This window comes from Chiloscyllium plagiosum, chromosome 31 (assembly GCF_004010195.1).
Source record: "Chiloscyllium plagiosum isolate BGI_BamShark_2017 chromosome 31, ASM401019v2, whole genome shotgun sequence".
Taxonomy (NCBI): Eukaryota; Metazoa; Chordata; class Chondrichthyes; order Orectolobiformes; family Hemiscylliidae; genus Chiloscyllium; species Chiloscyllium plagiosum.
The window spans coordinates 37999914-38011665 of record NC_057740.1 but is presented as its reverse complement, the minus strand read 5'-3'; the positions used below and the strand labels follow the sequence as shown (position 1 = coordinate 38011665).

At 45.9% G+C, this 11752-nt stretch overlaps 1 protein-coding gene and 1 long non-coding RNA gene across 2 annotated transcripts in view; one reads left to right on the top strand and one right to left on the bottom strand.

Moving 5' to 3' along the window:
- LOC122565435 overlaps positions 1-10721 on the top strand; it is a 23912-nt gene extending 13191 nt beyond the window's left edge. The window contains exon 3 of the long non-coding RNA XR_006316170.1: positions 10131-10721. This is a non-coding gene — a long non-coding RNA (uncharacterized LOC122565435). The remainder of the gene's footprint in view (positions 1-10130) is intronic.
- The window catches only part of arhgef18b (rho/rac guanine nucleotide exchange factor (GEF) 18b), a 202642-nt gene extending 191837 nt beyond the window's left edge, over positions 1-10805 (bottom strand). The window contains exon 1 of the mRNA XM_043721419.1: positions 10732-10805. The gene's annotated coding sequence lies outside the window, so the exon portion shown is untranslated. The remainder of the gene's footprint in view (positions 1-10731) is intronic.
- Between the last annotated feature and the right edge of the window lie 947 nt (positions 10806-11752).

The following is an 11752-nucleotide window of genomic DNA, read 5'->3' as shown; positions in this document are numbered from 1 at the left end:
TGCGTTTGGGACAGGGTTGGGGGGTGGGGGAGGGTGACGGAGACTGGGTTGGGGGGAGGGTAGGAAGGGGACAGAGTTGGGTCACGGGGGTAGATTCACACCCAGCGAAGAATGCAAAGTGCTGAGCTCTCCCTTATTTCCTCGGCTCCGTCCTCACCCCAGGTTCAGGGTCAAATCACAACATGACTGGCTTTGAAAAGCAGAATCACGGAAATTAGGCTAATAATAACCAGGGCCTGTGCTGATGCTTATTACAGAGGGACGGACCCAACACACCTCCCAAGAGAGAACCCTGCTGGTTTCTTGAAGCTGTTCTGAGACCTTGAACTCCATGTGAAACTGTGCAAAATGGTTACTTATGACATAGACTTCAGTATGACACAGCAGGAAGATCCACGTGGGATTTAATTGGAATTGATCCCTCAATTGCAGGGTATGTCTCTCATAGGAGGAGACTATTGTTGCATCATGCCTATCCCAGCTGTAAAAGGACATGTCAGTCTAATTTTCAGCTCTGCGCTAAACAAACTGTAGGTTATAACACATCAAATGTATATCCAAATGTGTTTTTAATGCACTTTCTGCTTCAAACATCCTTTCAGACCAGGAATACCAAACATTCTTCTCAACTCTCTGTAAGACTTTGATCCACTTTAAATCTATGTCCCTGATGATTTGGAGGTGCCGGTGTTGGACTGGGGTGGACAAAGTTAAAAATCACACAACACCAGGTTATAGTCCAACCGGATTGTTTGGAAGCACTAGCTTTCAGAGAGCTGCTCCTTCATCAGATGGTTGTGATGAAGGACCACCTGATGAAGGAGCAGTCTGAAAGCTAGTGCTTCCAAATAATCCTGTTGGACTATAACCTGGTGTTGTGTGATTTTTAATTTTATGCCCCGATGGCTGACTTCCGTGCTGCTGGAAAAGAGGGTCTTCCAATCCCAAAGGAAACAACCCACCCCATCCCATCCCTTCTCATAATTAATAAACGTCATTCCCGGCAATCACCTCTGTACCCTCTCGAATGTGATTATCCCTCTCCTGGCTAGAGCTGTACAGAACAGAACACACAGTCAAACTAGTGTTTTATACCATTTTAGCATAACACTTTTTACCTCTCTATCATGGGAGATGGGCATTACTGGCAAAGGCAAATATTTGTTACCCATCCTTAATTGTCCTTGAGCTGAATGTCTCTTTACGGTAATTAAAGGTCAGCCAAATTGCTTTGGGTCTGGAGTCACATGTGGGCCAGAGCAGGTAAGGACAGATTTCCAAGGTGGCTTTTTACACCATCAGTGATAGTTTTGTGGTCCCTATCACTGAGGCCAGCTTTCAATCCCAAATGTTATTCCCCAAATTTGATTCCCACCAATTGCCATGATAGATTTTGAACCCTTGTCCCCATGGCCAATAGCCTTGACCACTGGGATACTAGTCCAATGACATTACCACAATGCCGTTGGCTTCCCATACTTGTAAAACAGGGCTTAGTTAATAAAGAAAAGCATTGCCGGCACCTTCCAAACCAGTTTATCTACCTGTCCTGCTACCTTTAGGGATACATGCTTCAAGATCCACTGCTGCTTTTCACTTTGCAAAATCCTATCAGTTTATTTAAAAAGGCAATACCTCTGATTCTCTTGGTGGCACACCATGAGGTGAGGGAGCCGTAGCTGACAAAATAACAAAAGTTAAAAAGATAAAGCACTGGGACAGTTCAATAGACAGCATGTCTGTCCCTAAAGAGGATTGTCAATGCTTCATGCGGAGTGTCAAGTTCTGGGGTGTGACTTTAACCCACAAGCTATTAGTGGAGCATTATCAGCAAGTGTACTTCCTCCGACTAAAAAAAGCCAGGAATTAGATAGAGACACAGCCACACTCACAGTCAGGCACTTGACCACATGTGAAGAGACAGTGAAGAGAGAACCATGGACACTGGCTCTTCTGTTTACAAATGCCTTATCCCACTCCCATTTTGTTTTAACTCCTGACAGCTTCTATCAAGCATTTTAACAATGTGATGTGAGTCCTTTCAAATAGCACAGTGCCGCAACAGAATGAGGCCATTCAGCCTGTCGAGTCTGTACCAGCTCGTTCCAAGAGAAATCCAGTCAGTCCCATCATCACCCACAACCCGTTTATCAATTTTATCTCCGAGTATTTATCCAACTTCAGTTTGGCCCCCAAATTTGAATCTGTGTCCGCCACAATATCAGGGAGGGAGTGTATTCCAATCCTAATCACTGTTTGTGTCAATCTGTTTCCTCCTGTCACTGTGTAAAACCTCAGCCCTGAAGCTGATCTAATAAACCTCATCTGAATCCCTCGCATTCTCCTGGTGCTGAGTTTGAAAGTATAGACACAATGGGCTTGAACTGTCCAATATCACACAACACCAGATTATAGTCCAATAGGTTTATTTGGAAGTACTAGCTTTCGGAGCGCTGCTCCTTCATCAGGTAGCTATGGAGCAGAATCATAAGACACAGAATTTATAGCAAAAGATCACAGTGTCATGCAACTGATACAATATATTGAACAAATCTAGATTTCTGTTAAGTCTTTCATCTTTTAGAATGGGTTGCAGGTTTCGGTTCATTAATATGTAAATCCCAGAACTTCTTTCAAATCACATTCTTGAGATAACTGAAGATTTTATTTTTAAAAAAGTGACATCTTAGCTCTGACAATGCATTAACGGTGTGAGGTTAGAGTCTATCTGTATCCCAATCTTGAGTCAGGCTGGTTCTGTTTCCAAAGTGGGAATTTATAAAATGTCATATGGATTGTGTGCTTTTGGAACAAAATAGAATGTAAGGGGAATTACAATTCACACTTTACAATCATGACTTTGTCAGAAAATTGCACACCTCCCATCCTAACGACTCACCGATGTAAGCTAACTGGGTACTGGCCAGGGTCTAGCCTGGAGGAGAACTGCCTCAGACTGGCTCACAAAGCTATTATTGGTCTCACTGCTAATCATCACATTCAGGGCTGGATATTCTTAATTCAGCACAGAAAATACACCCCAAAATTATCAACAAATCACTCTGAAGTGATTCCTATCTCCACTCTGGTTACTTAGCGATGATTAGCTTTGGTTCACTGAAGTGGCAGGCCACAGGTCCCATTTCACACCGAGATTAATGAGAGCTTAAATATTCACAATTATTGAATATATTAAACCCCTCATCAGCCTGGTACCCAGCAGCTGGTCATCCATCTTTGGAGAGTCTTATAATTCGACGTAATCCAGACATGTGAGAATGCAATCAAACTAACACATCGCTGTAAAACTCATACTATCAGAGGGTCAGCACTGAAGGAGTGGGTACTGTCAGAGGGTCAGCACTGAGGGAGTGGGCACTGTCAGCAGATGAGCGCTGAGGGAGTGGGCACTGAGGGAGTGGGCACTGAGGGAGTGGGCACTGTCAGAGGGTCAGCACTGAGGGAGTGGGCACTGTCAGAGGGTCAGCACTGAGGGAGTGGGCACTGAGGGAGTGGGTACTGTCAGAGGGTCAGCACTGAGGGAGTGGGCACTGTCAGCAGGTGAGCGCTGAGGGAGTGGGCACTGTCAGCGGATCAGTATTGAGAGAACGGGCAAGTGCAGAGGGTCGGCGCCGAGGGAGCGCTGCACTGTTGGAGGGTCGACACCGAGGGAGCGCCGCGCTGTCGGAGGGTCGGCGCCGAGGGAGCGCCGCACTGTCGGAGGGTCGACACTGAGGGAGCGCCGCGCTGTCGGAGGGTCGGCGCCGAGGGAGCGCCGCACTGTCGGAGGGTCAGTGCTGAGGGAGTGCCACGCTGGGGGAGGGGCAGTGATACCGAAAGTGAAATGACCTATTTACGATCAATTGCTGTGCACATGGAATCTGTTACATCACCTACATTGCAATTGCCACTACACTTTAAAAATTAATTAATTATCTGTGAAGTGTTTTGGAACATCCTAAATTGTGATGGGTGCTATATAAATGCAAGTCTTTCCTTTTTACAAGGAAGAGGCAGATGAAATGTTGATCCTAAAACCCTGAGATGTTGTTGTTTGTTGATGGTCACTGGCGGGGTGGGGCTGGGGGATGGTTTGCTATTTTACCAGAGAGCTGCTCTTCAACCTTCAAACAAAGTGAGTAAAGCTGTTCCCAGACTCTCACAGTCTCGCCCCATTTCCCAACACGGCAACTGTGTTAGTGAAATGAGTCAGTCTGTGGTTCAGCGGCACTGTCAGGCTAGTTACTTGTTTACATCTTACTAATGGCTGTTAACTTACACCTTTCAACCTGAGCCAACGTAGTCTTTTGAAAAAGGGCAGTGGACTGGCAGGGTTCCAGAGAAGGTAAAAATAAGCTGCTTCCCATGAGATTTGACCACACATGACATGAGGCTTCTACATGGAACCATCTCCCAGTCATTCGAATCATACAGTATGGATGAGACCCTTCAGCCCATCAAGTCTGCTGCCAAATATACACGACTATCTATATTAGTCCCACTTACCCACACTAGGCCCATAGCCCTGAATGATATGACATTTCGAGCGCTCATCCACATACTTTTTGAAGGTTGGGAAATTTCCCGTCTCTCAGTCAGCGTATTCTGGATTTTCACCAGCCTCTGGGTGAAAATGTTTTTCCTCAAATCCCCTCTAAACCTCCTGCCTTTCACTTTAAAATTATACCCCATTGTTACTGACCCTTCAACTAAGGGGAACAGCTGCCTCTCTACCCTGCCAATGCTCCTCATAATCTTATACATCTCTATCTGCACTCCCTCAATCTCCTCTAGTCCAAAGAAAACAACTCGAGCCTATCCAGCCTCTCTTCATCGCTAAACTGCTCCAGTCTGGTGGTCGTGAGATTTTACAACACCAATGATGGATCTCGCTTACATATGACTGAATCATTTATAATATATCACCCCAGCTCTCAGCTTACTGACATTTTCCTACATTCAGTCATCACTCCAGAGATGGCAAAGACATCTCAAGAGGAGACCAACGTAGAGTTCAGGCTGGAGATGTCGAGACACCTCACTGAGGGACGCAAACTGTGGGATAGGCAAGTTCTGCCCAAAACATTGGTGATGGTCAACAATGCTGTAGCACCCACTGATTCAAGAGAGAGAGAGATGGGCTGGGGGTTGGAAATAGCAGTTCAGGGCTGGAGGCTCTATTCTGTTAAAGAACTTAGCACAGGTTCCCTACAACACATGACCTTTAAAAAGGTGTATCACCACGAGGAGTCTCTGTGACTGAAACCCATCACCACAGCCTCTAATACTCAAAATAAAACTCATATCAACATTCAGAAGATCAATAAGGTGAGAGCTTACTGAACAGTCATTATTCTGCTCAAGAAATTGCACTTTCCAACTCTCAGCACCTTGTGGGATCTTTGCCACCAACACCAGGATGAGCTACAGGGTGAGAGTTGTTGAGATAGCCTCGAGTTAAGGCAAAGGGTGATTGGTGGCATGAACTATCTCGTGGTTAGTGATTGAGGATGCATCATCATAGATGAGGCTCTGTTCTTAGATAACCAGGTGGTTTATTGTATGTACATTTGGTCAGATGTCGTGACTGGAAGCTTAAGGAGCTGGTACAATCCCAGCTGCTCCCTCTGAAAGCTCCTGTAGAATTCCTGGTCTCCACCCACAGACTGTGTTTGACATCAGCATAATGGGTGGAGCCAAGTGACATTAACATTAACCCTTTCTGAACTGTTAGCTTGTACAACAGGAATTTTCCTGGGGTTTGGGGCAGTTCCTGGTGTACTTAGGAAACACAAGTTTCACCAGATGGGAAATTTTGGAATTTGGGAATGGACCGGTATCCAGTCTGTTGACAGGTAAATCCAAAATGAACCTTTGAGACAAAGTTGCATTAAACTGGGCCCTGCCCAGAGGCACTGGTCACTGTGGCATGTGTCAATCCAAGGTATAACAGAGATTGGTTGCTGGAACGTGTGGTTAGGACGAGGCATCAGAATCGATGCTTGAAACTCGATTAGTTGCAGCCAGAGGCTGGACGCTGAAAAGCTCAGAGTCTACCCCCAACCCGGCCTTCAGTGCTGAAGTGGGAGGGCAGCTCTGACACATTGTGGCTCAAACATTTCCCCATTCCCTCGATGACAAATTTTCCAGCGTTCACGAACTGGAATGCCAGTCTGGCTGACAACTTCTCCAAATGAGAAAAGTTCTTAAGTTCACACAAAACAATCGGCCACAAATAGACTGGCCGGCATCTGCATGAAGTCAGAAATGAAAGTGAAATGCTAACAGCACCAGCAAATGATGGTCTCGGCAACCAGACCCCAGCACCCCTATTTATAAAGTCAAGAAAGCAATGGTCCTCATTACAAATAATTACCTGATTGATGTGCAGAACTAGACAGTACATGATGGTAATTTGACAAATAACAGACTCATACACCACAGGGAAGGTCACTTAGCCACAGAGGCTACCCGGGAAAGATGAAGTCCAATAGTCCCAGAGGACAGCTGTCTCATTCCAGGGAGGGCTGGTGGTGGTTTAATCTGAAGGTCACAATGTCTCAGGTAGGGGAGAGGTTAAGAACCACTGACAACAATTTTTCATTATTTAATTGATCAAAATTCTTCAGGACTTTGAACATTTCTATCATATCCCATCTTTGGCTTCTCTGCTGTGAGGAGAACATGCTCAGTTTCTCCAGACTCTCCATCTATCCCTGAGAACATACCAGGGACTCTCTGTCTCCACAGCCTTGCCATCCATCCTGAGGGGTGACGACTAAAACTGAGCATAGGACTGTAGCTGGGGCCTGACTGTGTTTTATAAAAATGTGGCATAACCTCTTTGCTTTGGATCTCTGTAGTCCCATTAATTTTTTTTTAAAAACAGGCTTCTCAACACATCCTCTAACTTTAAACACATCTGTGTTTAACTGCCCCCAATTAAAATTGTACCATTTAATATAATTTTCCTCATATTTCCTACTAGTGACTCACTTCATACAGGTCTGTATTAATTGTATCTTCCATTTGCCTGCCCATTTCGCCAGGCTGCCTATGCTGAACTTTGTTAAAGAACAACAGAAACAGGGAAAGGAGTAGAAACCTCAGCCTCTGCACCATTTCAGTAAGCTCTGATCCAACTGTGGCCTTAACCCCACTTTCCTACCTGTCCCCTATAAGCTCCCCTCTTTATAAAAACTCACTCAATTTTGAAAATATTTAATGACTGAGAACCCACAGGTGCCTGGGGAAGGGAATTCCAAAGGCTAACGTTCTTATAATTGAAGAAATTCCCCCTCATCTGAAGGCTCTGGCTTCCTATTTGTTTTTATTATATTTTGGAATTTTATGTCATCTACAGACTTTAAAAACCACATCATTACTACGTAGCTAAAGATGCCGAGGGAACACCACGAAATTCTCTCATCAAAATGAGATGACTGGTGTTGTTAAGTTTAACTGGTTTAACTGATGATTTCGACCAGTGGTGGTTTAACCTGAGGGTCACCACATCTCAGGTGAGGGGAGGGGCAGTGAAGGAGGGATCTCCATAATAACCTCAGCTGGTGTGGTAATTGAACCCATGCTGTTAGCACTGCAAACCAGCTGTACAGCCAATGGAACTAACCAACCCCCCTGTATACAGTGGCTGCAAGGGCAAGTCAGAGGCTAAGGATACTGCATCAAGTAACTGACCTCCTGACTCCTCAGAGCCAGCCCAGCATCTACAAGGCACAAGTCAGGAATGGATGGCTTGCTGGATGGGTGCAGCCCCAACAGCACACAAAGCAGCCCACTTGATTGGCGCCACATCCACAACCATTCACTCTCGCCACCACCAAATGCTCAGTAGCAGCAGTGAGTACTATCTACAAGATGCACTGCAGAAATTCACCAAAGATCCCCAGACAGTATCTTCCAAACCCACGACCACTTCCATCTCAAAGGACAAGAACAGCAGTAACATGGGAACACCACCACCACCTTCAAGTTCCCCTCCTAGCTTAGTCACTCAGAGGGTGATGGGGTCTGGAATGCACTGCCCACAAGGACTTGGAAATAATATCGCTGTTCCTTCACCGTTGCTGGGTCAAAATGCTGGAATTCCCTCCCTAAGGCATTGTGGGTCAACCCATAGCAGGTGGACTACAGCGGTTCAAGAAGGCAGCTCACCCCACCTTCGAAGGAAAAGGTGAGGACTGCAGATGCTGGAGATCAGAATCAAAAAGTGTGGAGCTGGAAAAGCACAGGTCAGGCAGCATCTGAGGAGCAAGAGAATCGATATTTCAGGCATAGGCTCTTCATCAGAAATATCATGATGAAGGGCTTATGCTCAAAACGTCGACTCTCCAGCTCCTCAGATGCTGCCTGACTGGCTGTGCTTTTCCAGTACCTCATTTTTTTGACCACCTTCTCAAGGGACAACGAGGGACCAGGCAATAAATTCTAGCCCAGCCAGTGACTGCCACATCCCACAAATGAATAAACAAAAATACCCACAACCTCTCTACTCTTGTTAAACCTTTCTCTGTTTCTTCATTGAAAAACTCATATCAACTTTGTCAGACAGGATTTTCCTGTTATTAGCCTCATGCTGATTTTCATTAAGGAGCTCAGACATTCCCAAGTAACTGGTGATACTGACCGGATTGTCAATGGACCATTTCCCTGCCACTGGTGTGAAGCTGCCTGGCCTCTCTTTGCTGCCTTATCCCTCTCTTTACTAAACCAGGAGGTGACATGTATATCCTCTGGTGACCTGCACACATCTCGAGCAATTTGGAAAGCTGTGGCCAGAACCTTTGCAATGTTCACCTCCTTCCTTCAGCACCCGAGAATGTATTTCTGCTTTCAGCTTTGCCGGCCCCTTCAATATCCATTTTGATCTTGCCCAATGTTACCACCTCCTCCGTCCTCACTGTCATATTCACAGCTTCCTCTTGTGAAAACAGATGCAACGTATTTATTTAGTACCTTCACTGTAGAAAGATCCCCATTTTAGTGCCTCACTGACCCCACCCTTTCTTTAACCAACCTTTTACTATTTAAGTTTTTCAAAAATACTTTTGGGTTCTCGTTTCTGTTGACCTGCTTTTATTCTGTGTTGTCGATCTCTTTCCGCACTTTTTACAGCTCAGTCTTCTACTGAATTCAGAAACTTGCATTTGTCATAAACCTCTTTTTTTTAAACCTGTTTCATTTTCATATCTCCAGGGAAGCTTTTGTTTTAGATTTCCTGCCTTATGCCTGGAGCACAGGTCTCATCACCTGAACCATTTCGGGTATTTGTTTACGGTTTTGTCCAGCAATTTTTGAAACGAATGCATCAAAACCCATCTACTAGATTCACAGGAATGAAAGGAAAACACAAGAAACAGGAGTTGGCCATTTGGCCCATTGAGCCTGCTCCACCATTCAGTACTTTCATGGCTGCTCCTCAACTCCACTCTCCTGCTCACTCCCTTGTTTCCCTGAGAGACTAAAACTGCATGTAACCGGGACTTCTATTCACTGATGGAAAAGCTCACAGATTCTTGGGACAGAGAATTCCAAAGATTCACGTGGCATTTAAAAAAAGCAAAATATTGCAGATACTGCAAATCTGAAATAAACCCAGAGAATGCTGGAGAAACTCAGCAGGTCTGGCAGCATCTGTGGAGAGAGACAGAGTCAACATTCTGCATTCAGTATGACTTTTCTTCACCACATTTCTGAGGGTTCAAAGAACAGTCATACCAGATTTGAAACGTTAACTGTGTGTGTGTGTGTGTGTCTCTCTCTCTCTCTCCACACAAAAGCTGCCAGACCTGCTAAGTTTCTCCAGCAATTTCTGGGCTTGTTTCACAATCCCTTTGAATGAAATAATTTCTCATGTCAGTCAGACTATGACCCCTAACCAACCAGGAACATTCGCCCAGCATCTACCCTGTCAAGCTTCCTCTGGAATTTCACTGAGATCACCTCTCACTCACCTCAGCTCCTGAGAAGATAGACCCAGTTTTCTCAGCCGCTCATTCAGCACGCAACTCTATTCTGCTTATCTGTAAGATTCAAAAGGGCCCCTAGAAAGCTGACTTTGCATTCCATGTATAAATACTGTCACACTCTCTGAGTTTATTTTGTTTCAGTATCCCGCTGTTTGGACAGAGGGGATTGGACAGCCCCTTGGGAGAGGAGTGTCGATATAACCACAGGAACCCAGCAGTGACCAGAAATGAATCATCACTTCAACAAAGAGGCAAAAACATTAAGTTTTGTGATGTCACCTGGGCTCACCCCACAGACCCCAATACTACCTACCCCACCCTGTTACACACACCCAGTCTCCCCCCCACCCCAAGTACCTCCCTCCAGGACTTCGCCCTGAGAAACTGTCTCATCAGTACGTGGGATAATTGCTCCACATTAATATGGTCTCCTTGGAAATTAAACACAGACGATGCCAAATATCATCAGACGATATTAATGATTCAATTACTTTTCATCAGTTTCTGATGACCTTTAAAGACACACAGATGAAGACATTCAGGAAATCACTCAAGGCTTGGGTTAAGGTTCACGATACTTTGAGGGGATACTGAAGGCCAGAACTCGGAGATGGAGTCATCTCCTCCACCTTTCTGGCTGCTGCATATGTTCACACACACACACACACACACACAGGTCCTGGGGGCAGCATTTGTCTCAAACATGGACCCCAAGAGAGCTGGGTATTCAGACTGAACATACCTGCGATATTAGAGTGCAGTCTGTCCCTCTCTCCAGCACCATCGACTGATAAATGAGAGCTTTGATTAACGACAGGAAAGACTTGAGCGTCCTCACGTGACTCGTTGAACAGAAGTTAGAGGAAACTTGTGGTTCATCGATTTTTTTTTCCCTTTTAGTTTGCAACAGACTCTCACACAGAAGCTGGTAGGAGGCAAGGCCTGTGACTGAGAGAGAAGCAGTGCGGGTTTCCACTAGAGCTCTCACCTTTAGTATTTCCGACAGGACGCTGAAAGCTGTGAACATTGTGAGCCCTGGACCATCAGTGGCCTGAGGCTGGTCAACAGCAACAAGAACCTGGCCTGGGATCTCCAAGACCAATACCCTACTCAACTTCCTGAGCTCTCTCTAGCTTCTTGCCTCACCATCTTCAACTTAGAAATGGGCTTGCACAGTAGAAACACAGAACAGGGGGAGGCCATTCAGCCCCTCTTCAGGCCTACTGCACCACCCACTGTGTTCAGCACTCCCCCCTGGATGGGGATGCCTTCCCTCTCCAGGGGTTTGAAGACGGGGTCTTTATGTCAGTGATCAGAACAATTACACCTGGGACATAGCCACATCAAGAAGGGGGAAGGGGGGAATACGTCCGACTTGAAGTTGGCACAATGTGATGCACTGATCGTTTCCCCCCAAAATTGCCCTCCCCCCAACCCAGTTCCCAGAACAGGCAGTGGGAGCAGCGGGGCACTGAGCTTAGGCAATGGGTCCACATCGCACACAGTGAGGGAGACTGTGGCACACAGGTGGCACCAGAGCTCTGTCAAGGCACTAGACTTCCATCGACGGTGTGGGTGAACAGGAGGGGAGTTGGAGGTTGGGGATAAGAATTCCCTGAAGGTGGAAGAGTTTCCATGAGGAGGATGAATTCCTACAGGGATGTGGCGGGTTGGGAGTAAGGGCTTATTTCCAAAGGAGGGAAAGCTGAATTTCCATGGAGTTTGGGGAATGTGGTGGGGGTGAGTGCCTACAGGGTGGGGGT